The sequence below is a fragment of the Hylaeus volcanicus genome, chromosome 8 (genome assembly GCF_026283585.1).
Source record: "Hylaeus volcanicus isolate JK05 chromosome 8, UHH_iyHylVolc1.0_haploid, whole genome shotgun sequence".
Lineage (NCBI taxonomy): Eukaryota > Metazoa > Arthropoda > Insecta > Hymenoptera > Colletidae > Hylaeus > Hylaeus volcanicus.
In genome coordinates, this window is record NC_071983.1 from 5,198,969 (window position 1) to 5,225,167 (window position 26,199).

At 48.1% G+C, this 26,199-nt stretch overlaps 1 long non-coding RNA gene across 1 annotated transcript in view; it reads right to left on the bottom strand.

Annotated features, from left to right (window-relative positions):
- Window positions 1-273: 273 nt before the first annotated feature.
- LOC128881419 (uncharacterized) overlaps window positions 274-26,199 on the bottom strand; it is a 55,345-nt gene continuing 29,419 nt past the window's right edge. Inside the window, exon 3 of the long non-coding RNA XR_008458066.1 lies at window positions 274-358. This is a non-coding gene — a long non-coding RNA (uncharacterized LOC128881419). The remainder of the gene's footprint in view (window positions 359-26,199) is intronic.

Below are 26,199 nucleotides of genomic sequence, written 5' to 3' on the forward strand. Positions count from 1 at the left end.
TACTGGTAATGCCGGTGTACACCAGTGGATACGTCGCTCTCGCGTGCTGCGACCCGATGCAACGTTTAGAACCGAGTGCCACCTCGTATTCTCCTCGAGACGCGTTCGAGAGCCTCTTCAGAGGAGAAGATGAAGGAATATTCATCTTTGGTTAGCCTGTTGGCCCTTTGCTCTCGACGACGTTTTCAATTCAGCTGGGACGAAATGGCAACTATTGGAAGAACTTCTTAGGAATTACTCTCTAAGAATAAAATGATTTCACGAGCAAAGCAACGTGCCAAGATATTTTATTTTAATATTTCATGTAACGAAAAAGCCATCTGGTTGCGTTGACGTGATCCCCATTGGTCGCGGTTATCTGAAACACAAAGAGAAAACGAATTATCGATAAAAGTCGCGGATATAACGATAAATTTACACGCATCGAGGTCTCGAGATCCGAAAAGCTCGGGAAAGAGGCGAAGAAAGTAAAATAGAAAGCTCGTGTGTCCGCGTAAAGGCAGGAGAATAAGGCGTGAAAGACGAAGAAGGGAGCGCGATACGCAAACGCATTTCCCCAGAGAGTTTTCCTCTGTTTTCGTGTGCACGTCACGCCAGTTCGGGATTATAGTGTACAGAGAGTCGCGTAAGGCTGGCCAGACGAAGGATAGAGGAAGAGAGCGATCCGAGAGAGAATTATACTTGCATGAGCCTGGCCTCCCTCTGGCCCTCCGGCTTGAATGGTAATTAAAGCGTGCGAGACTTTCTTACGACGCTCTTAATTCCCAGGAGTGGCGGGAAACGGACTGGATTCGTCGTCGAATTTGCGACACGGATGAAAACAAATAGATTTCCAACCCGGATTTACGCTCTTCCCGATAGTTACGTTTTACACTAACGCAAACGAGTTTCGTTTATTTAATCTGACTCGAATTCGAGTCGCTTTTTGTTAACTCAACGGTTGGGCTCATTTTTGACACAAAACTCTTCAAACTTCGGCTCTCTCCTATCGCTGAATCTCTTGGACGAACCTCTGCCGTATCTGCAGCCCCAGCGACGATCGTAACAGACCGACATTTGCATAATAAAGGTCCAATTAGTACGGCGAATCGTATGTCAGAAGGAAGGAGGAATAGCGCGACCCTGGACGGTAGGTAGGACCGGTCCTACGGCCGGAAACGTCGAATTTGTTTTTGTTTCCGGCGTGCTGCAAACTCGTACGCGATCAACAGGTGACCAGTTGAATATCGGGTGGAAACGACGTTTCGACGAACCGGAAGGGTACAATAACGCGAAAATACAGCGCCGACATCTAGACGACGCTGACGCGAAGATGGCCATCTATCAACGGAAAAATATACGCCAAAGTCCAAAGATCTCGGTAAAGTCCCGAGTTTAGTAGAACTCGCAGGTGATCCAAGATAATCTGAGTCTTCCAAATCCACCAAGTTCCTATCCAATACGCAATATGTATTTTCAAAGTCAGCAGAGAGTTCGCTCCCAAAGTCTACTCCATTCGAAGGGTAAAGAGCTCGACCAGTACTCGAGCTCTCCTCCCGGAAAGGAACCCGCCTCTGATTCCACGGGTTCGCGAACCCCCTCGATAAGAAAAGAAAGAAACAAACGCGACAAGTCGGCTCGAGGTATCCCGTTATTTCCGCGTCGAAGGGAGAAGCTGGCGCGGGTGTAGCTGCCAATAAATCAACAAGTACGCAGCGCGTAGGTCTTCACAGTCTGTTGCTCTCGCATTGGCGGATCGCGGATACCTCTATCGGCTTCGTCCACGCTCGCACATGCACGATGGCTCGGCGAGCGTGCACGCGCGGACACGTGGACAGAAACGGGCCGAAAGAGAGCTAAAAAGGGAGGCAGGCTCTCTCGCGGCGGTCATGATTTATCTCGTCGACGGCTCGAAGGCTTCGGGGGCCCCTTGGAATTTCTGGTGGCGGGACGATCCACCAGCGGTGAACGGACGTGGTCGGAGATCGAGCTCTCGACGAAGGGAACTCGATCGACCGGAATACGTCGACGGAACGAAACGATTCTTGTTGGTCCTCGTCGGGCCATTTATCGCCCTGACAGATGTTTTCGTAGCGTGGTGAAAACCGTGAGCAATTCGTGGCCCGCCCCTTCGAACACTCGCTGTCGCCTTGCGCGCGACGATCGTTCTCCTCCGGGACGCGACTACTTTGGTTCCTCGATCGTTCTACCGTGACTCCTGGTCGGGAGACATAATGCCCAGGTGATGACATTTACCTGGGGTTCGTCCCCTGGTGTTGTTGGGGGCGTACACTTCGCCAGGAATATAGAACCTGAGAGCAAAATTCCTTACAATTGCTCGAGACTGGAGGTTAAAGAGGTCTCCAAGTACTTGCCTCGATTAAATGTAAAAATGGAGAGAAGAAAGACAAGTCTTTTCATTCTCTTGTCGCTTGTCTTTCTTGGTCGGTTTATGGTAAGTTCGTTAGAATAAGAACCCTCACCAGTGGTACTGGTAGAAATAATTAATGTTACCTGGCGCCCGTTCGTCGTTTTACGAACCCATCACCTTCGGGTGAGGTCCGATGCGGCCCTCGGGCATAGGTACTGGCCCTTGGAACATATAAGTAGAATACCGATGACATTTATATAGTTGGATCTAAAACAGTCGAAAAAGATAGCGATACCTCGGCAACGATTCAATAGAAAACGACCTCGTCCTACCATCCGCTACAACTCCCTTCCACTTAGCCAATCCAGTCCAGTTGCGTTCGCAGCCAACGCGTTCGCAGACCTAGTCTAGTCACACGATTACGTAACCTGGTCACAGATCGAACACATTCCAAGCGGCGCAGTCTCTAATTGATTGAAATTCATCGTGGCTCTAATTAGATGCGTCGGACAGAAACAAGTGGCAGGGGAGGGGATCTCTGGAAGCTCGAACCGTGCGAGAAAACAGCCGTGCCGCACGAATGCACGCGAGAACCCAAAGCGTTCGAGTTTTGCGTCCGCGGCGGTTCCCCAGGTTGCGGTTGCCGTACGTGCGAGGCTGGCGATCCTAGGATTCGATAACGATCCCTCTGGCCTCCTCTGGCAGGCCCCTCCCGAGCCGAGCGATCCCTCACGCGTTCGTCGTGCCTCCTCCACGTCCTCGCAGCACACCTATAAAACGCGGACGCCTCTTCGTGTCCTCGTCTCTCCAGCGATCGACTCTCCTCGTCCCTCCGTGTCCGCCACCTTCGCCTCACGGTTGCTGCGAGAGCTAACTACCTACTCGGAGCCACTTCGCGAGGTAAATTTCGACATCTATCAACCGGGAGAAACCACGCTTTCATCCAGGAATCTCGATAAAGTACTGGATCCGTTACCATAGATTTCTCTAGATTGCGGAGATGGGGTTAGCCATTGATCGACTTTGCGAGATGAAGAGGTACCCAGGTGCGAGCCATTCCTGCAACGCAACGAGAAGACGAAGAGATGCTCGAAGTGTGCGCAATTTGGACAGTGGGCTGGAACTACCTTGTTCCATTCTAACGATGTTCCATTCTATTCTTCGCTAATGACGCCGTTCGATAGAAAAACAAACGGTTCGGTTCAACGCCGCTGCCACGCATCGTAAAAATCGCGAGACATCTTGATTTCGAATAAGGACCTGAGCAGGGACCGTTTCACGTTAGAAGAAAGCGACTACTCATCCAATTCACTTATCGCAATTATAATTTGCAAATTACACGGATCAGCGTCGATGCAGAAAAGACGATTGCACAGCATCTGCCTCTGTCTCGCGTTTCCGCTGTCTCCGTCCCCGCGAGCGTCACCTCGACATCCTCGCAGAACCCCTGCTATCAACTATCCTCGTTCCACCGCGTTCCTTACAGGAACGAGGGTCGTGCCTGTGGAGTTCCACTCCCGTCCAGCCGGTTACCTCCATCGAGAACCAGAGGCTCTTTCATCCTCCTCTCGCAGTAGTTCCGCGTGGGGACTCTTCGTCTCCGCGCCTTCTCCGTCGCTCTTTCCTCCTCGTCTGGTTAACTGGGTTTGCTCTTTTTCCCGCGTCGTTTCTCCTACGTTCCTCGCGACTCTATGAACGCGTCCCTGTTTTTTCTTTACCGTTGTACACGCGCGGTTCGTCGATGTTTTTTGCGGCCCTCGTGTGGCGTTTTTTTTCCCTCGTTTCCCTGGATGCTGAGAGGCCGAAGCGAGAGGAACCCGTCATCTTTACGTCGGTGTATTCGTTTGGGTTATCAGAATTGGACTGGCCAAAAATGGTCCATTTCGAACGGTGTCATTTTTCTCAACTCGAAGGACGTCGACGCGCCTCGCGATGTTGGTATGCTTCCGTTGCATTTCAGGCGGAGACTGTGTTGCATTGTCGTTCCCTTACATCGTTCGTGGAACGCGTGCACGCGACGAAATACGCACGCGTGTCTCCACGGGCGACACTTCTGATCCCTGGAGAGACCCCGGGTGCGTGCATGCGTGCGTACCCCGTGTACGTGTCGCGCGTACGTGACGATTCTCGCGTCGGAGCCGTACACCGGGTCAAAAATGTTCTCTCGCAGCCGGGACTCGACGGTTTTATGAATAATAAAAAGCGCGGCGAGTATGTATTTTCGGAGCGCGTGTGTCGAACCTTTCGCCCGTGAAACACACTCCCGAATTGTCGGGATTCTGCGCGTGGTTTCGCCATTTTTCAATAATCGATGCGTTCAACGGACCTCGAACGCGAGATATCGCAGAGTCTAGCGCACGTATACGCTGGCGCTCGTAGATATCGCGCCAATAAAAGTTGCGTTGGTAATTGGTAGCTCTGGCACCATTTAGGGGCGAGGTTCACGCGTTTGGGGTTGCTGCGATTCGAAGCAACTGTCGTACGTTGTTTTTCCTCGCGAGAGAAAGCAAGTCGACCGACGGCGTGGAATTTCGTGGACGAATCCAACGACAGGTTCTAGCCGAGGCACCCTCTTCTTCGACTTTCTTTTTCCTCCACCTGTACGATTCTTCGAGTAGTCGCAAATTATACTTCGTGCCTTAAGGATTGCTTCGAAATAGATTGCACCTGCTGGTAGCTTGACGCGTTGGACAGACGAACCCGCTGAGGGTTCAAACTCTAAATGTACCGTTTCCAAGCGATTAATCATCTCTTTGCAATGCGAGGACTCGTAGCAAATATTCGTGCTACACACCTCTCCGCTTTCCCTTTGCGTCACCCTCTGATTCATCGTACTTTGACCAAAACAACCCTCCATCGAATCTACTCCCCTTCTCGCGAGAGCACTTTATAACCTCGACGAGATTCGCCGTTTTAGTTTTAGACTTGCTTAAAAACTTCGTCTCTTAAGGCCGAGAAAAAAAGTAAGAACCATTAGGGGCGTAGTTCGGCGTCCAAGAGTTCGCTTTGTTTCAAAGAAAGATGGATGGTTCACCTGGACGTCGACGACGCCGAGACGCTCGAACGCGGTATTTCGTTGAGGCGAGTCGATGACACCAGATTCGCGACGCATCGATCGATCGAAGTACCGTTTCTACCACCGATAGTTCGCTCGACACGCTCGAAGATTGTGATTTATGGTTGGCGAACTGTTGCTCGGCGTAATGTTGCCCGACACTTTCATGGCTCTGCAATCGCACGCGCTCATCTCTATAATTAAGTGTCCATTACAATACATTCAACGGTACCCCTTTCGAGAAACCCTTTATACACGACCCAACCGAGCCGATAGCTTCATTAAATTCTACGCAGTGACGTCCAGAAAATCGTGTTCTGGCGCGGTTCGCGCGCGAATTTAACATGGCAGTCGACGTGTTCGAGGTTTTCCTCGTCGTATTTTCAGAAAAGATCCGAGATACAAGCGGCGGCGCAGGCAGGATAAATAGCGCGCCGCGCTTTCGAGCACGCGAATATATCGCGCGCGCTCATGCGAATCAGTGAGATAGTGTCATCTCGGACGATTCCAGGATCGTTGCGCGTGAAACGCGAGTCTAGGCGAAGGTTTCCAAAGGGTTTCGGAAGGGTGATCTAGAAAAATAGGCTGTACGAGCGAGTTTATGGAATCGATCCTTGTTCGAAGTATTCTAAATGGCTTCGAACTTTGCTTTTCAAACTGCAGAGTACATTCCGGTCGTAGCAGAATACAAGAAATGTACGCGTACGTTCCATCGATCTCGGACATTCGTCATGGAAAAAACAATTACTCGTGCCGCGAATCCGCGCGCGGAGAAGGAGACCTCCCTTAATCTCCTTTCATGCGTGACTTTTGGTCGATTGTGCAACAGGTGGTGAACTCGACCTTCGACCCTCGGCTCGTTCTACGCGCCCATTCGAAAGTCGTCGTCTCCTTTTCCGCCTGCTCGAGCCGCGCTGACTCCTCGGAAAGCAAAGTACCCGTTTTCGAAACGAAATATTCCTACGCGAAACCAGAGCTCTTTCGTCTCCCTCGTAGCGCGATGCAAGCATTTAATGGACAACTGGGCTAGACTTAGCGATGCGCACGAGACGAGACGTCTACATTAATAACAATTATGGTTCAGAATCATTCGCAATCATTCACAATCATTCGTCACGAATAATATCGAGAGCTAATGGCTGCGAACTTGTAATAAGGTCTTTAGATATAAAAAGTGTACAGTGTAAAGTGTAAAGTGAGATTAGATTTAGATTAGCAGGAATATAATTAGTTTTCAGAAAAATTCATTTGTATATATTATGTATTAATATTAATATATTTTTATTGTAAAATGGTAGTCAAGTTCCACGACAATTTGTGTATACAAACTACAGATCAAACTACGAAATACGTATTTTCTAAAATTTTGTTTTCTTGCATTACATAAAATTATCCTATTTGTAATGTACTTGCATTCTGTCCGAAATGGAATCCTTAAACCCGTATAATCCAAGAACTGGAAAACTTGTATATCGTTCCTAATAACACAAAGCTGTGTATCGTAAGTGTTGTTAATCAGTTCTTTAGTAATATATTCCGAGAATGTTTGCACATTTTGAACCGTATTGGCAATCTCGTCAAAATCTCAAGATCAAGTCGAGATCTCGTCGAGATCGAGATCATATATGCATGTTTCGAGATTTTTCGAGATCAAGATCGAGATCGTAGACGCTAAAGGTTCTACGCCTTCCTCTAGATTCTAGAGTCTAGAAGATAAAGGACACAGACTTCTCTCCGTCTCTATCGCGAGGGATTCTAACCAATAGTCAGCCAATAATCACCTGCCTGGGTAGACCAGATCGTAGACGCAGTTTTCCAGGAAACTGTTACGATCTACGTATACAGCGGGCACCTTAGCCTAAATTGGCCCTCACCGTGGGTCCAGAGGCGATCGATCCGTATCTGTGGCGCAGCACGCCGCTCTGCGGCCTTGCTCGAGTGTATTACACTCGAATCTTGGGGAGAAACGGATCGAGAGATGGAGCAGGAGAGAGAACGTGGAATCGGGTAACGGAGAGGGAGAGAGCGAATGAGAGAGGGAGGTTGGCACGTGCCTCGTCGACGGGTTTGACTTTCCGCGCGTATACTAATTACGGGATACCGCATGCACGTTCAATTTCGGCCACTAGACAGCTCGGATAACGCGTTCGCGCGATTCGAGCAGGGGTTTCACGCTTGGACGTTCCGAAACAAGGGAGCAAACTCGGGGATTCGTAATTAAAAAATGCCTCGATCGATTAATTATTTATTTTGCGTGTCGACCCACTGTAAAGGAACGTCTACGGATTTTCATTCGTCGATATACAGTCAGTCCCGTAAATATTCGTACCCTCTATATCTATAGAAGAAATTTGTCTAATTTAAATGGATGGTTCGTGTTTCCAAATCAATTTATAATTGTACATATATGCATATTTATAATGGACAATTGATTTGGAAACTTGAAGCCTATCATTTAAATTAGACTTTCTTCGATAGATACACAGGGTATACGAATACTTATGGGACTGACTGTAGTTGACGCTAATCTGCCACGACTTTTACGTGCAATTTTTATATTCGGTGTATAAATTATATGCGATTGCTTCGTGCATTATTCAATTTAGTAGCACGTGGAATATTTATGCATCCAGTTCAAAATACTGTCTTTAAGACCAATCGTTTAATTGATCCCGATAAAAGTAAGCATAAACGAAACGTCGGTGGATTTATCGTTAATAGTTTTTCAGAAGATAGCCCGAAGAGGGGTGGTAACATATTTTGACCACGTTTTTAGAATTTGGAAGCACCGTTCGTCATCAGCGATCGAGAATCGCGACCTCGAGGAACTGTTTACTCCTCGTCGGAGTACGGCGCAATTCAACGAGCTGGGTGAGACACGCAATCGTCACGGTTCTTCTTGATACCGGATTTAAAGGCCTTATGCTCGGTTTTCACGAGTCTCCGGTGTCGCTGAGTAATCCTATCCTCGGGCACATCTAGCCAGCATATAATGTCGCTTGACCGGTAGCCCAAGGAGCGGCCACCGTACCTCGCGATATTTTAATACCGCGCCGCGTTTAAACGCTCGTTAGAGCCTTTATTTAGTCGTGGAAAAATAGCAGAAATAGGTTTCGGAACGGCCAGAGGTAATCACCGGTGTTGCGTTCCCATCGCCGAAGCGCAACGTAAAATATTCCAAGCTCGAATGGACGATTATTTACGAGCAGCCAGCGAATCTCTTCTGGTTTCCTTATTTCCTCGACGACGCGACTCGCGAAGAGAAGGGAGACGGTCTCGAGCGGGCCGAAGATTCATTCGGTCGGTTTTTGCGCAACTCGTCGCTTCGGTAACCCTCTTCTTCTCTTCCTTCGGACCCTCTTCCTGAGACAAGGCTCTCAGCCGGTCATTGATTCGACGTAGATCTCAAGATCGGATCCTCTCGTGCGAAGCGTCCTTTGAGTCTTCATTGAAATGCCATCTCTTCCTCCGCCACTTTTGCCCGTCTCTCTTTCTCTCGTCTACTTTTATTTTTCCTAACCCTCCGCCTCGGTAATTCTCGTTTGGAGAACGCGTCCCGAGCCGCCTTGGGTGAAAAACAGCGATAATTGCGCTCGTTGTATGCGCGCAACGCCGCCGTATCGCGATTTTATCGTCTTTTCTGTCGAGCGGATCCCAGACGAACGACGCTGGCCCATAGCAGGACGAAATCGCTAAAACGTGGCGAAAATGTACAAGTAATCGTTTAGCTGAACGCTTTTTTCGCGGTTATATAGGAGTCGATCTTCTTTACTTTTCAGATCTGCCTCGATCGCGTCGACCCGCAACGAGATGAAATTCCATCGAACTTCCTAGCAGGTTGGATCCCGACGTTTTCGGTGGTCTCGTTTTCGAGCCTTCGTGGGTTGCGTGTCGAGTGATAACCGGTCGACGGATTTACCGTTTCCTATCTCGTCGGCCGATCGTGCCTCCCAGTTGGACGTTGTTTACGACTGGATTGTTACAACTCCGTTTCGTTCGCGAGGATGAGGAAATTATTGAAACGTTACGCGCCGTGTATATCGTGTACACGTGGATAGTCGCGAATCGTTATTTCGATCAATTTCACCTAATTAAGAATAAATCCCGCGAGAAGATTAATAGCGAGATAAACGTGTACGGGTACACGTTTTGGACTCGAGACAGAGGCCGAATGCGCGAGTAGCCTCGTAAAAATGGCCACCGCGTTAAAGCCAATAATAGATGGCTGGGTTAAAAATATCGCCAAGTGAATCGCGTTCCAACGAAAATACCGCGAATCTTTAAAAAGATTAAGAAGACGACGATTTGCGAATCCTCGTTCGCGACCAAGATAATTATAAAATTCCTCGCAGACATCTTTTTCTTCGGTGCTTTTCGCTACTGAATTATTTCTTCGTGCTACGTATGAATCGTATTTAATGTTTGAAAACGTTTAACTGATTCTTACAAGAACGTTGGACTCATTAAAAAACAAAACGCGAAAGACCCTCTTCGAAAATCTTTTATTTGTATTTCCACTCGGCTCGCCCTATGCGGCGTGTCCAAGATTTGACAGAGGTTGAAGCTGGCGAGGCAAGGAAAAGCCCGATTGCGTGAGAAGGATGCCACGCATAAGCTGCGTTGGCGCGTGTCGCAGGAGGCAGCTGTCCCTTCATTGTGAAAGGAAAACGGAGGGAAAACGGTCCCTCGAGGGTGGCAGTGGGGTTGCTCGGATATATCGTGTATAATGGCTCGAAATGGCCAAATTATAGAGAGAATCTCGAGTACGTCGACCCTATTATGCACACTCGCGCGTGCGCATCACAAACACACCGGCTTCGATGCTTCTTGTTGGATCATCGTGTATTAACGCATTGTTGACATTATTTCGTAATCGAATGTGAAATCAAAACAGTCAACAATATTATACGTACATATCTCTTGGATAACTATACAATTTTTGTTCTATGTCGCCCTGGATTGTCACAAATTAAAATAGATAACGCAAGTGCAAACACGAGTTTACTCGTGACCGGTCAACCATATGTTAACTCATCGAACGACGAGAGTATCTGGACCCATAAACAAGAGCAAATAAATATTTGGAGATTTTTTCCAAACAAGGATCTGCGAGCTGTTCGAACAGAAATGGTGAAATCGGTAGCGAAAACATTGAAAGAGAAAGTAAAAGCTGAGAAGCTTAAAAATTTGTAGCAGTTAAAGTTTCTCATTCGATACTCATCGGTTTCCAGTCTGGCCTATTTACGAGCACCATTAGCCGACAGCGTTTCAAGAATTTCTCGATTTCGCTATTGCGTTTTCAAGAACGCCGCGACCAGATGGAAGAGTGTCTGTCGAAGTATTAGCTGTCGGCAAGGAGTTCTTTTTCCCGTTGGCGGATAATCGTGGGCCACGGCGAGCGGTTCGCACCTGTCGTTGCAATCGATTGCGGTATCGCGTTGCGCAACCGGCGCAAACGACCGCCCTGAGAAACGCGATAACGATAATAAGAGGGGATTACGGAAGGTAACGACGATAATGAAAATAAAGCGACATTAGGGACGTCGAACCTGTAATTCGCGTGGATGCTGTCGAATCGTTTGGAGCACCGAAAACGTGTTGTCTGAAGCGTAATTCCACCCATACTATGCATAACAAAATTGTTCGCTTATTTTGCGGTTAGAATTTTCTCGACTGATTTTCATTGCGCGGCCTACTACTTTGTCTCGCACTGTAATTTCGGTTCGGTACAAAAATCTGCAAAAATTTACAATAACGTATTTACAGCAGGTTACTATAATATAAACAAATTTCAGCCAAATAAAAAATGGTCGGAACCAACAGTGGTCGATATGGAATGCCCCGTATGTAACGCGCAGTGCTTATTTTTATAACGTTATCAAAGTTCAGTCAAGAGTTTCAACCAAATTTATTTTCTTTAACATCTTACCTTCAAAATTATTTAGTTATTTAGTTTCACGGTAAAGAGCCCTGTCACCCATATGTGGGTGACGTGACGATGTACGTGTTAAGTTTATCGGGGATCGGCTCAACAGGCATCGTAAATATTTGTACTCCGAATGTGGCGTTCCTCGAAGAGGTGTACCGTGTCACACCTGAACGGAACGCTGACCATCCATGCGCAACGGAATCGAGAAGCTCGATCCCCCTTATCCGCTCATCTGGGTTGGAACCACCCTCGCCTTCCCTCGAGCCGTCAGGTCGACGAACAAAAACAAACTTCAGACTCCGCTGCCTTTTATCGGGATTTCCATTTTTTACATGCTGCTTACTTTGACGTATTTCTGCTGAGTCTGAACTCGAAGCGAGCCGTTCTAGCACCTGCCAAGCCGCTCCTCGGAAATTCCAACGCGGTGTCCGTGTTTTAATTGACCAGACGTGGTTCCAAGGAAAGGCTAGCTTCGAAACGATTACGTTCTCGGTGGTCTTTCCGGATCGGAACTTGTATCGAACGGACATCAATTTGTAGCTATGTAGGTAGAGCAAAGTTCGCTTCGAATTCCTCTACGAGGAAGTGTCGTAGAACAGAGAGTACATAGATTTGTTAGGTTGGGAGAGGTGTAGACAACGAACACTTTCTAATATGTATGTATGTATATAGTCTAACGTTCCCCTAAGGGTTGCATAGCCTCCGCTTCCACTTACAGGCTCCTTAGAAAATATGCTTAATTTATCCTTAATATAAACGAGCACTTTGTAATATTAAGCTTAGGGGAATGAGATGCGACTGTGGCCTAGGTAGCTCGGTCGATTAGAGCAGCCATCTGGCAAACGAAAGGTCCGAATTCGCCTAGCGCCTCGATTAACCTATTTTTTCCCAACGTTTTATCGCCATATATTAAGGACCACCTGTTTGGTACGAATCCAGAGGATAATATCTGCTCCGTTTTAAACGAAACTTTCCGTACAAAGCGTACGCGTTATGGAATTCATCCAAAACACTCTAAATGTTATCGTAAACGCGGGAAGATCTTCGAGAGACTCTGGTGGCGCTTTCGTGGCGCCAAACGCGGAAAGCTGATAACGCGAGGGTATCGCGATCTACGCGACGACGACGCGAAAAACGATTCCAACCGGGTCGAATCTCGATTTCGATCGAGGCAGCTTTTTTCCAGCAGCGAGTCGCGCGTCCCTCTTTTCCCTGCGCTTTCTATCGCGAGCGCCGTTGGCAACCGCTAATTAGACACATGCCCGGCCATTGTGTCTGTGAGAACGACGCGATGATGCAGTGGGATTCAACCGACGCGCGAAAAGAAGAGGGAGAATCGCGATTGTTCGCCGAACGATACCGAAACTTCAAGAGTTTTTCTACGGAAATGATGATTCTAATTAACGACGCCGCGCATCGAAGAAGCACAAAGCCCGACGCATCGCTGGCTTAAAAGCCGACAATACTGCAACGTTTCGGCGCCTACCATCCAAATTCTTTCGTTCTACTTGGAAAACGTTGCAGTTTTAATTTCCACGTCGTAGGGCCGCCCTGTGTGTCGCGAACGAATCGAGAACAAATCGAGTTCTTCACGGTTCGATCCCTCGTTCCCTCGCGGTAACGCGACTCTCCATAAGGAGTAAAAAACCGAGGAAGTCGTAAAGCCGTGGAAATCCATTCTGTGTCGCGACTGAGACTGCTTCACGGGACACTTTGAATAAATTTCGAAGGATGAGACCGTGGACAAGAGAGCGAGGGTGGGGAGGGGAGAGAGGGAAAATCACGAGGACCGTGCAAGAAAACGGGAACGATGGACCGTTATTCCCCATCTGGCGACTGGCTACATGACATAGTTCGTGCTTGTACTGCAGTCAAGACTAGGATTATGACGTCATTCTGTCACGCGCCATCAAGCATCACCGTCGACGAGATTACACTTCCTTCTTCATCGGTGTCCATGCTGTGGACGCGACGAATGATGTACGAGACTGTGACGCGACCTCTTCGCGTGAACACGAAGAGTTTTCCTCCCAAGGCCGCGAAGCTACTGCCCGCTTCTTTATTCTGTTAGTCAGGCTTGTCTTTCGCATTTCGTATCCAAGTCCAAAAATTCTACAGACAGTTTGCGGGGACATGAATGTCTCCCGAGTTGGTCATCCAGTATCAAAGGTCATAGATAACCCCTCTTAACCCAAGAAATTTAGACTATAAGATCTAATAATCTTCGGAAGAGTAGCATTATTTTTTACGATCCTTCTGCGCGACAGTCTGTTATTTTGTTTCCGCGAGTATTTGTTGTATCCGAAACGTTCGAAATATATTTGTAAGCGTACAAATTGGTCTCCACGTATCTCACCGGGATAACAACAAAGCTGACTCCGTAGTCGAAGCGTTAACACGAGAATCGCGTTCATCCACGGCCACGTCTCCATCCAGAGACTTCTTTCTTCTCCATCGGGCGTCGATCTCGACGGAACGCGAATACGTCGGTGGAGATTCAGCAGCTCGAGTAGACGCCGAAGGCTTCGGCTTCTTTCTGAAAGGACGAGGACCAAGGACAAGGAACGGGAGAGCATTTAGCTAAGCATGCGACTAGTTTTTGTCGCGTAACTGCGAAAGGAAAAGGAACAGGGAGGGGAAGACTCGGATACTTCGCCAGCCAGGTGGCAAGTATGCTCTTGAAACCTGCCGTACGTGCTGAAGATCTTCCCGAGATACGGGTTTAACAAGGTCAGGAGGACTACGGATTTATAGCATGAAAGGTCTTTTCGACCGTCTTTATACCCGACCGCTTTGCGCCGACCCCCTGGCTCCGGTTAATCGACATCAATTACCGTGGAAAGTCGATCAAAAATCTTTAACAGCCGACTAGTCGGTCACCTAGGACTGCTCACTCCAAAGATAGCATCGCGACACGTCCATGTCGCGTGACTTCTGAAGACTCCAACTTCGTAGATTGCATACATACAGGATATCTTAAATTCGGAGGAGAAAATAATATTTGCGAGGCTTCTACCTTTCCACGAGTTTTCACCCTTTTCTTCCATATTTAGGACGCAATAAATTTAGGAAGTAAAGACTCGCAACTCTGCATAGGTACTTCTAAATGTAAATCGGAGAATCCCGCGTTTCTGTCGCGATTGGTAAAATCACGACACGAGGTAGTTTTGTTTGCAAAGTGGCAAAGCGAAAACCTGTTGTCTTCGTCGGACAGGTTTCTTTCCGCGTGACAGCGAAGAGTCTCCTCGTCTTGAACGCGATTCGAGCACGTAACCGGCGTCACTTCGACTTCGCAGAAAACGACTTAATTACCTTCCACCAGGGGCTTAATTCATCCTCGCGTTTCTTTCTCGGCCGAGACGAGGCAAGTGCCGCCGTTTTGGTGCGCGATAAACGCTGGTTTCAAGTATCATCAATCACGGGGCTCGTTCGAGGTTCTCCCTTCATCCCCTTGCGTTCTCATACGCGTTGCGTACCAGGATGTTCGAAATTGTTTTGGTCCAACTGCGCCAACTTGTAAAGATTAACCGCGTTCGAGGAAACGGTTGCTCTGTGTAAAAATGCATAGGGATTACTTTCATCGGATCGGGAATGAAGCAAAGCGGATTTCGCTCGTTCCAGTTTACTCAACGAATCGGTCAGGTTTCACGGTTCGATCGACGCGCAATCAAAATTTGTACGCGTACGGGCCGCAATGTGGTACGTTCGATGCGGTGTCGCGTCATCTGTGATTGATCCGTGTTGTTTCGATTCCGCGGAATTGCGTGATGCCCAAACGTTACCAACTCTGTGATCTAATATTCATTCGACGTTGCGAAATTCATCGTTACGAGAGTTCGAACAGGCTACCTTTATGGAATCAGCGATGAGCAGGCAACTTTTTCTGATAACGAGTCGGTGTCCCGTGGTCGGGAGTCGTCGAAGGGCTCGTTTTCCAGAATAACGGTCGGCTGGGAGCGGGCATTACACGGGTCGACCATAAATTCGCGCGGTTTCAGCGTCACAATTTTGCAGGGACGTTAATCGTCGTCGCTGCCGCGACGTTGAAATATCGTTAAGCCGGTTAACGAGGCCTGGGATACGCGTGTGTCGTATCCAAGATCGTCGAGCGTGGATCAGCTTGGATCCAAGACGGAAGACGGGCACGATCCAGCGAGTATCGATCCGCGGTTGCGCAATCATTAGGTTGCCGCGTAGCTTCTGTTTGTGGACTTCTTCGCGAGCGCAAAACGAGAAACGATGAGCTTCCGAGAAACCATTGCCGCATAGTTTCATGCAATGCAAAGAAAACGGAGCCGAAATTACGCCAAGTCAACCATATATGGGTGACAGGGATATTCACTGAGGAATTAAAAAATTAATTCCGACGATCACGTGTTAGAGAGGAGAAATCTGAATAAGATTCGTGAGTTTTGATAGGGTTATAAAACTAAATACTAACAAGAATATTATAAGTATTTTCAGTACTGCTGGCATTGGAAGTGTTAAATCGAATTTCGAGTTTGCAATGAAAATTAAATTTAACCGCTCCGACGCGCAATCGTTAAAAACACAGCGACAATTGTCGTTCGGAGCACGATTATTCAGATTTCCACGTTCTCGACGAGGCGGCAAACGTTTCTCGCACTCTTGTTTTTTTTTTTTTTTGTTGGCAATTAAAAATCACGGGGAAATCGATACCTGGAGAGTTTGCCGGCGCGAAACGATTTTGAGCCGCCACGTTTCTGGTCGAATCCGTTTCAATCGCGATTCTCGATTCGAAGGGGGCCCTGAAATTCGCGATGGAGCCTCGCGATCGCGGCGATCATTATCGCGGAGCGCGGTGAATGTAATTATCGGACCGATCACGCCGCAAGAGTTGTTTGTATTTATCGCGGGCTTTAATCAGAATCATCTCAACCGCATCGTTTGCGATTCGAATCGATAGCAACGAACCGTTGAGCGGAAGTGAATTGCGTGTCGCAAAGTAGCCACAAAATGCCACAAAAGAGAACAAAATTTGAGGCGTTGTTTGCAAAAGCGGTGTACCTGTCGACTTGAGTTCAGCTGCTAAACGGAGTAAAAAAGTGTTCGACGTATTCGAAATACGTTTTTCGATATCGACGTGTGCCATAAATGCACAAAGCTTGCGATCTAATATTGGTGCAATAGTTTCCATCTTCAAATATAGCAGATCGTGGTTTATCAATTATTTCAGCAACGGTAACGGAGTTCCGTACGGAATTCGCTAAATATCAACTATGAAATGTTTATGTTTTTCGCTTCAGTAGTTTTCCTCGATCTTCGCTGCACGGCCCTGAATGCGTTAATAACAACAATTCCTCCTTTTTGGCGCAGGTTCAAATTCAGTTACCAAACTGGGCCAAATCGTGACCGAACCTATTTCAGACACGGTGAATCGCTCGCTCTTCGGTCCTGTATCCCATTTACAAGAAACAATTGTTTAAGAGTATCCATCCAAAATCTCAAAATTCAGAAATTCAAAATGGCGGATCCAGTACGGAAAAGAAAAATGCCAAGTGATTCGATTTGGATGAAATTTGGTATATATGGGTTTTGGGGGTCGGTGATTACCAAATCTGAACTCAAAATTCAGAAATTCAAAATGGCGGATAACGAGAGATAAAAAGTTTCACTTTAAAACCATATAATAGGTAGTCAGAATTTCTTGTCGAGGCACGAGATACAATATGTGGTAGAGAAATCGATACTTTTCGTTCTCTTCGGCGACGTCTCGCCGAAATTTGTCCAAGTTCCCGGACGTGTCGGTTCGGTCCGCGAATCGGGATGGTCGCGTTTCTCGTCGAACAATAGCCTCGATCGGCCACTTGGAATCAAAAAGAAACCTAGGTCGTCCCACCCACGTGGTGTCTCGAAGCAAGAACAGAAACGGAGCGGACGTGGTAGCAGCCGCGTATTAAAAGGACCTCGACTCGTCTCTCCCTCTCTCTTCGGGGGTGCAAACGATTTCAAGGGTCGTTACGTTCCCCTCGAGTCTGCGGTGCAACGAAATGCAGCAAAGTGAAGCAGACCGAAGGACACGGGGCTTCTCCGTCTTTCTCGGCTCGTTATTCCGGTCAGGGACCACCTCCTGGCGTGGCGGCGGTCCTCATTGTAGGACAAGTAGTCGACGACTCTCTTTTGCCTCGGAGGGTCGGGAAAAGCAACACCGACAACGTCGAAGGTCGTTATGAAGCGAAACGAGGCGCCTGCCGATCCTCATCTTCTCGCTCCTCGTCCCCCTCCTCGTTGTCCAGGCCCCTCTCGCCGGGATACCGAGGCACTCTACGTCGTTCTCGTCCATTTCTCCTAATCTTACCCCCGAGCCATCGGGCCTTTGTGACTTTTTGGTTCCTGACCACGTTGTTTCCCTCGCGAGGACTCTTCGTGTTTCTGGACTGTTCCACCGATGTCAACGAGTGATTCTTCTGGTTTGCTTTTCACGAAATCGGTCAGCTTTGTTTCGCGGATCTCTTGGTTTTTGTTACGAGAGAAGCATATTAGCAATTAAACTAAGAATTTTTGAGGACCTCGCAGAGCCTTCGGAGTCCCCAATTATACTCTCCTCCTTCTTAATTACGATAGCAAAGGACCTGACGTGGTGCCTCTTGCGGTGTCTAGCTTTCGCTGTCTGACACCACCCACTCTCGCGCACACAAGGACGTACGAACGCCTGCGGTGGCCACCACCAACAACGACGACCAGAGATTTACGTCCCCCATCGTGTTGACCCTTCCGACGCCCTTTCCACGCTCGACTTTACGAGTCTTTAACCCCTTTGGGTGTTGGGTTCTTCCGTCACGAGGTGAGAGCTGCTTCGGCGGTTTTACGTTGTCCCGAGTAAGTTATCGAGTCATAGTACACCGAAACAGGGTAGAATTGTTCTATATTTGAACATCCACATTTGAGAAGTTTCGTTGATTCCAACGAAACGATTATATGATTCCGTATAAATATCTTATACGGTCCTAAATTGGTGGAAGCATTTAATTAAAGTAAAGGTACAACGTGGTCGTGGAAGGAATAAAATAACAAGGTTATTTCAAGAATCGTCAGGGCTTCTTTCTCCTTTATTCGGAAAAATATTCCTCGATTTCCTATTTAACGCCAGATGAAGATAGACAGAGTTTTTCCGATATATCGATGGATAACCTGTTTGGACCTGAGCGAGGGGATATTTTTAAGAACGCGGTATATATTTTCCCATCGAGATCGTATGAATCGTTTCTGACAGATTTATTGGGCGAATAAATACAGTATCGAGAAAGTGTCGCAAGGCAGACGAGTATGTACAAACGACGAGTTGGTTCAGCTTCTCCGATTAATTGGCAAGAGTGAAAATATAGCGTAAACAAATTAAGAATATCCTCACCGAGGTGCAGCGATCTTCTTCTTTCGATCGGCAAATAAGCTACTTTTAGCGATAAACTAGTCATTAGTGGCGGTCGTGCGTTACCTTTGGACTTCGTTATCGATGACGATACAAGTATTCATCGATTCGACGAATCGCTACGTCCGGTGCCTCTGTAAATAGTGGCATTAACTCATTATGTGTCGTCGCGATAAGCAACAACGACGCTCTATGAATTTCTTAGCAGCTTTCTTTCTCGAACATAAACGTTGCGTTCGATTCCTTCGAATTTAGTCGAGTTCGAAGAATACGTTCCCCTGACCCCAACACAAGGCGGTATCTATATCTTCCTGAACTTTGCGCGAAAAGTGAAAGGGAAGTGACTAAGTCGAATGTGGATCTACGGTGACCCGAGAACGATGGAAGAATGATCATTCAAATGAATATCGACCTATCGGGTTGAAAGCGTTTCATTTCTCGCTCGCGAAGCGAATTTACACAGGGTAAACTTCCTTTCTTCGACCGCGTCCACTAATTACTCTCCGTGGAAGTTGGTCTTGAGAGTCCTTGAAAGGAGCCTTATTTTCGATAGGCACGCAATTGCAGCGTCAGCCTTTAGATGGAACGTGGTAACGATTATCAGACGGCAAGGGTGGAAATTAGGGTGGACGTCGTCTTCCAATTTCGCGGATCGATTTCTTCGTCTAGATGGAAAACGAGGAAATTATAGTCGTCGCTGTTAAACTAACGGCTCTTCTCCTTTTTAACGGCGTGGTTATCGATGGCCGCGCTTCTCGAAGTGATTTTTCACTCGGGAAGAGCGAGAGGGGGATACGCAACGAAGAGGGAAGTCGGGACAGAGCTCGAAAGAAATTAATGCACCGAGCGAAGAGGAAAGAAAACAACAGTTGCAGCCCGGTAAAAAGGACATCTATCAGTTGCAACGCGGAGTTGCAGCTGCAACGACGCACTGCGGCGTATCCTCGGCGCAGGAGTGGTGTTTTGAAAGGATGTCATAAGTTACTGACAATTTTCTTCTACGGTCAACTCCATGGCGACGGTGCGCCGCGTTATCCAACCACGGTGGCTTGGAAGGATGCCATAACTTACAAACAATTTTCTGTTACCCTCTAACCGCCGCGCCTTATCGCGCCTCGGAGCGAGAAAAGCGGCTAGCAGCGGGAACAGGTAGAAAGCGAAAGGAGGAAGGGAAAGAAACGTACAAATTCAACGAAAAAAGGAAAAGAAAAGAGCTTTGAGACAGAGATCGCGAACGATAGGTAACAGGTATCTTGAATAGCGGCAAGGCCATTTCGAGACACCATAGTTGCACGAGACTGTAACCACGCGTTCTTATCTGCGACTAAATAGAAGTACGATGGTGACACGAGTCCCAGATAAGGTGCGTGCCTTTCAAAATGGACGACCCTCGGGTCATGCCCTCGCATAGCAATCCTTCGAACGAGCCTGTCGAACGCTCGAAGGGATAAAAATACTTGAAACCGACTTTACCTTGCGATAATCCTTTCTAGATAATCCGTTCACCGCCACGCCAGTTTTCCGCGTCTATGGATCTCCTCGATAGTTGGCCGAGTACGCGTAGCCTATATACGCGTTTCACGGAAATACACAGACGAATACCGCAGTTCCATTGTCCACTGCGCGCGCATTCAATGATTCCGAAAGCCTTTGTTCTCGTAAGAGAAGAATCGCGCGAAAAGATCTTGCTCCCTCGTTTTTGGCTCACTTTTGAACGAGGAATCCGACCAGCGACGATACGAACCGCGGCGCGGCCTGTGTACTCCCTCGAATTTAAATCAAAGACGTAAATCAACGCGGAAAACGAGACGGGAGCACTTGGTCGCGCAACGTGAAACGGCAGCGCTAAATTGGACCGCGAGGAGAACTCTCTTTTCGAATAATTACGAATTCACCTGGTTAATGAATCGAGCGGTGACCCGCCAACGACGTAATTACACGGCCTGTCGCCGCTCGAATTTCATTAGGCGCGGGAATAAAGGTGGGCAAAAGTGAAACGTAAGGCGTGTATAAGCGAAAAATGCAACGGAGCGATCGTATCTCGAACCAAACGCTCGCTGGCCTTAAAAATTCTGTCCTTCCGTAAATAGAATTTCAGATGCAATCGTAGCAGCTGTCGCGCGAAAATTGATAATGCGCATAAATAACCTGTCCAGAAACTGAATTCTTATCCTTGGTTGCTTTTATTTGCCGACAGGCAGTTACTTTGGACGATGTTACGTTTGAATTATGTTGATTAACGTATCACGCTCCCTGGTATCTTCGATCCCGATGAAAACTCCTTGTCTCCTCGCGAGTTTATGGTTAAGCTGGCCCGCCTGTTTCGCAGGAGTCACGGTATATTATTTATTCCCGTACTCCAAAGAGCGTCTCGTAGCCCATTGACGAGACAGGAGCGCGTTGGGACCCGAGGAAACGGATAGGTAAGAGGGATATCGTGATCCTCGAAAACGATGATCCGTGATCTTCCAGTTTCGATCAGGCACCCTCCTTTGGCTCGCAAGGACGATCAGGCTGCGTGGTTCGTGCGTCTTCGAGAGACGTCGACGGGTCCCGTCGCAGCTGCCGCAAGGATATACAGGACCATCTGGTCGTTCCTTGGTCGCAACATTGCCAAGCTTGCGGGTTGCCAAGGAGGCTGTCGGAGCGACAGAGAAAGGTCGAGAGAGCGTGGAACCGGGGAGAGGAAGGGACCCTCGCGAGGGAGAGAACGCGGCTGTAGAAAGAGAGGAACACGGTGGCCTCTCGAGTGGGCTGTTCTCCAAATAGCTCCACCTGCCCTCGCGATGCCAACGCTATGCTCATCTCCACGACTACCGATTAAGCGGCGAGTTTTTGACCTGTGGTTCACGAGCAATCATCGCGACGTGATCGTAGGCTTGGAACGGCGGGAGGATCCCACACCTGGCCCCGGAAGCGGTGTTCTTCCTGAGAAGCTAGGGCCAGAGGAAGCGAGGGAACGACCGCCAGAGAGAAACTTGGTCTTGTAAACTCTGAGACACGTGAAACGATACGAATACGACGAAGACTTTCAATTTTATTCCTGGGTACAGCAGCGAATTATCAATTTTCAGGTGATATGTGTGCCTATGTTTCAGGCTGTCTAGTTTTCGGATGCAAACTAATGGCACCACAAGGGCAACAAGCGCCACTCTGCGCTTCTGTAGCGCCATTTCCCAAACCTGGCCAATAAGGGTCGATCGAGTCTATTCCACAGCTAGAGTTTTTACGCGAACTCTACAGACGATAAAGAGCTGTCAGTCTCGTAGATTTTAAGAATCATTCTTCCTCGGTCTGGCACGATTTTTATTATTTTTTTCGGGTCGAAGGTGTTGCTCGTCAACCATTAAGATAATTAAGGAAGATTCTGTCGGAGGCGTTTTCGTTAGGACCGTGTCACTGGGTCAGAGTTTCGCGCGACGCAGCAAAAACAGATCGCGTCCGTGTGTACCAGACAGTCTTTTCGTGGAAAATTGGTAGCTCGACCCATTTTTATTCGCCGAGGCTGCTCCTTTGCATAACGAATTTTTATCCAATTTTGCATGCGCTCTTCTTCGATTCTGACATCGAGACCACCGCCAGTCGGGCCTCGGTCTGCAACGAGCGAGCCGTGATTTATTAATTCGTCGCGAAACTCGACGGCGGATTGAACGTGTAACGAGGGAAAAAAAAGGGCGGCGCAACGAGAGACGGGTAATTCCGACTGTCCCAGAAAGCGACAAAAGCGCGATGATGTCGACGGGCACGCGCGACAGACTGTTCCGCTCTACCGTGTAGAGAAAAAAAAAAATTGTTTGTCCTGCCCTCGACGGTAGCTGGGTTGACCTGTAGTTGATCTAGACGAGGCAGTAGAGACACCTATGTTTGTATCTCCCGCGAAGTTGGCGGGTCGCGAACGAAGAAAGAAAATGATCAACCGTATCCCTCGATGCATCCTCGCGCGCATACTCGACGACCCAATTACGTTGCGAAATTTTCGCAACGATGCACGCGATCGCGTTCCAACTTCGCGAACGCTATGCTTGCTGGTAGCCTGTTCGCGGGCTTTCTATGTTCGGCACTTTATCGATCTATTAACTGCGTATTTGACTCGTCGATTCATCGCCAATTCGATGGATCACTTCGTTTCGCTAACGTGGGAAGTCCTTCTTCCAGGGTTCGTTGAAAGATTAGAGAGTTTTACGGGCATCCTCCTGACGCGATATACCTGATCGTTGACGCTTATTCATACTTAAATAGGCTGATAGGTAAAGCGTTAACAGTCACGGTTTTCTCTATGTCGTTGCAACCCTTTGCCGTGGCCACCCTTCCCGCGTTCACCCTCTCGATCCCTTCTATCAACGACCTCTATTAAGCGTTATATTCCGCTATCCAGCCAGCGATGGAGGATAGTTCCAGTGTATTGGCATGCTGAAATACGGGGCGCGTTCGAAGCGCCAGCAGCCGTCAGGGTATTGATTTACAATGCTTACTCCACTCCACCAGCGACTCCCATAACTACAGACCCCTTCCCCTGTCTCTGTCTCTCCCTCGCTGCTCTTCCGCTTCTCGCTCCCTTACCCTTTCCCCGTGATCGTCGCTGATTTTAATAGCGATTATCGATACCGCCGATCGAAATCGCCGCGACCTTGGACGCTGAAATTCCCCCAAAGGTGATAATTATTTATTTATCGATCCGTAACATACGTTTGCAAAGTGTGAAGTATTTCGACAAAAATCTGGCTCGAATCATCTGAGATCATCTCGGTTGTGCATCGCTTAGAGTTGTTCCGTTGATTCCAGCAGAGATTGCTGCGAGCAATGCTTCCACCACTGCTTTTCACGGAGTGAATAGATGAAATTCACGAAATGATTGACGCCTCGTCCGGTGGGTGACCCAGTTGCACCCAGAATACATATCGCATCTGGAATACGCGGCCATAATCTCGACAAGTTATTATCGCAAGCGTGCGGCATCGCTATAGAACGTGCAGCATGAATCCGTGGACTCTATAGCATTCGTGACCGCTTCTCGAGAGGTATGATGGTCGCCATCGAGGGTTAATTGAAAGGATACCATCGAACAGCATCGCGGAATCTAAACGATAAGTTACTGGTTATCCCTTTATTTACCGGCGGGATTTATAAGTCCTGTCAGTTTTTTAATTGTTGGATGGCAGTACAAGTATTTTTTTTTTTTTTCACGGTAGCATCGCGTTTGCGACGTAGCAGACGATGCGCTTTGAAAATGAGAGGGAACTAATGTTCCTCGCGTTTAGATGAAAAAATGGACACGAAAATGTCACGCTCCGGATCAATGACCCAGTTCACCAACCAGAATTTTATTCTCGAATGGACGTTTGGCGAATGCGCACCGTATCGTGCTTTCATCAAGATATCGCTCCAGGAATATTCCACGGATTTGCGTAATCGTTGTTGGGTGGATCGACGACACGAGAGAATGCACGCCGAGAGGGAATGATCGGGAGCAAATACCTGCGGACGGACGAGATATGAATATTTAAGAGGGATTCTGTATCTTTTTTTCAGCAGCCCGTTTGTTTGCGATCCCCGCGACCGGGTGTATCGATGTCCCAGTTTACGCGCTCGTGCACCGTCGTTGGAAGACGAACGCGATGCATCGCTGGCTGAAAAATATTCGCACGAGACGAAGAGGTTCCGATGAAATACTTGTTGCGGAACATCGAAACGTATCATTTACAATCGGTGAGAATAAGCAGCTGGTGGAACTATCTGTCATCTCTTTACTATTTTCGTTTTGAAATACAAAGCACCAAGACTTGGTGGAATATTTTTGTTTCTTGGATGCATTCCGTTCAAAAAATGGCAGACGCATCAGCATCCGCTGTTTCGTCGTCGATTCACCTTGGAATTTACCCCGTCCCGACTCGAGCCAAGGAACTAATAACTCCGCTTTACCAGCTCGATTCGAGAAGTCTATTGTGCGGCTATAGCGCGACGATCCGAATCGCGTTGCGACGAAGAGGGTTTTAGCGAACGAGTTCCCTGCTTCCTTCACAATTGTACCCCGACCTGCGTCATCGGTGCAGGTACCTGGCCGCGGGACGATAATAGGTGCGCAAATAACGCGTCCGCCTCGTCTGGATGACTAACACGAGAAAACGTCGTAAACTTGTTTACCGCCTGTGCATTATCCCCTCGGAACGAACTGCTTCTTGCCAGAACTACTCAAACAATTTGAATTCTACATTCCTCGAGTACAGCTGCAGTTTTTTCTTCGTAAATTGTAAACTCAACCCCTGTTCGTGGTCTGCAATGAAGCGTAATAACGCGAGAGTTTTTGAGCAAGCCGAAAATGACTCGGGTCTTCCAATTGACACGTTGAGTGTCAGTTCAAACACTTGTCCCAGTACTTAATTTTTGTAACCTCACCAAATTCACGAATCTTACACAGATTTATTATCGTTACCGCCTCAGCTTCGAAATTAATTTTTTTAGTTCCCTAATCAACAGTCCTGTCACCCATGTCCAGATGACGTGTTAAAGAGTTAACCCCTCCAGGCGGACTGCTGTTGTCATAGATACTCGCGAACGCAACTTACAAACACTTCGGCCATTTTCCTTCCACGGGAAAACGCCCTCGAATGAAGCGGGAACAAAGCGAGGACGAAACAAGATACGTAAACAATTATAAAATAGCTTTCCGAGGATCCGTGGGGTTAAAGCCTTCGGAAGAAAAGCTCCGTCGTAAATTATTGTCACGCGTCCTTAATCCCCGACGAACCGCGTACCCGTCGAGTAAACATTCCTGGGCGAAAAGGAAGGAAGACGATCCCGACCCGGCAGACCCAAGACGAAAAGGTTTTTCGACGAGAGAGACAGAGACCGTGTCCGTACCTGCCGAAGGGCCACGACGAGCTGGTCGTATAATAACGTCGTCGCCGTAATACCGCAACTCTGGACGACCCACGTGGCCGCCCACGCGGCCCCGGAAGTTTATTACCCGATTATCCGGCCAGTAATTCATTTTACGCGGCGATGCCGTGAAACCTCGGCCACAGCCGAGTACCCAAATCCATTTGAGAGTTTACCGCTGTGCGCGTCGGGGTGCTCGAGTTCGTCCCTTGAAAGGGTGACTTAAAATCTGCGATACTTGGAGAGAAAGGATTTTTCCACGGCGGTTAACGTAAAAAAAAAAAAAATGCATGAGATCCAGTTTTCCTTTAGAGCGTTCAGCTGTTGGTACAAAACACCGCGAGAACCCCCGACACAAGGGTCGATTATCTCGAGCATTTTTACGGGAAGCGAACACGCACAAAACTCGAAGAACATTTTGAGGAACACTGGCTGACTTCCCAACGTTCGAAGTCAGATGGTGCACGGAGGTAACGGCGTCGCGACACGACACCCGGGTGAACTCAACCGAGAGGCCAAGCGACGAAGAGGCGTCGTCCACGAGAAAAGATGATCCTGAAGGGACGTAAATTCACGGTAGCCGCTACCCGCGCCGCTCT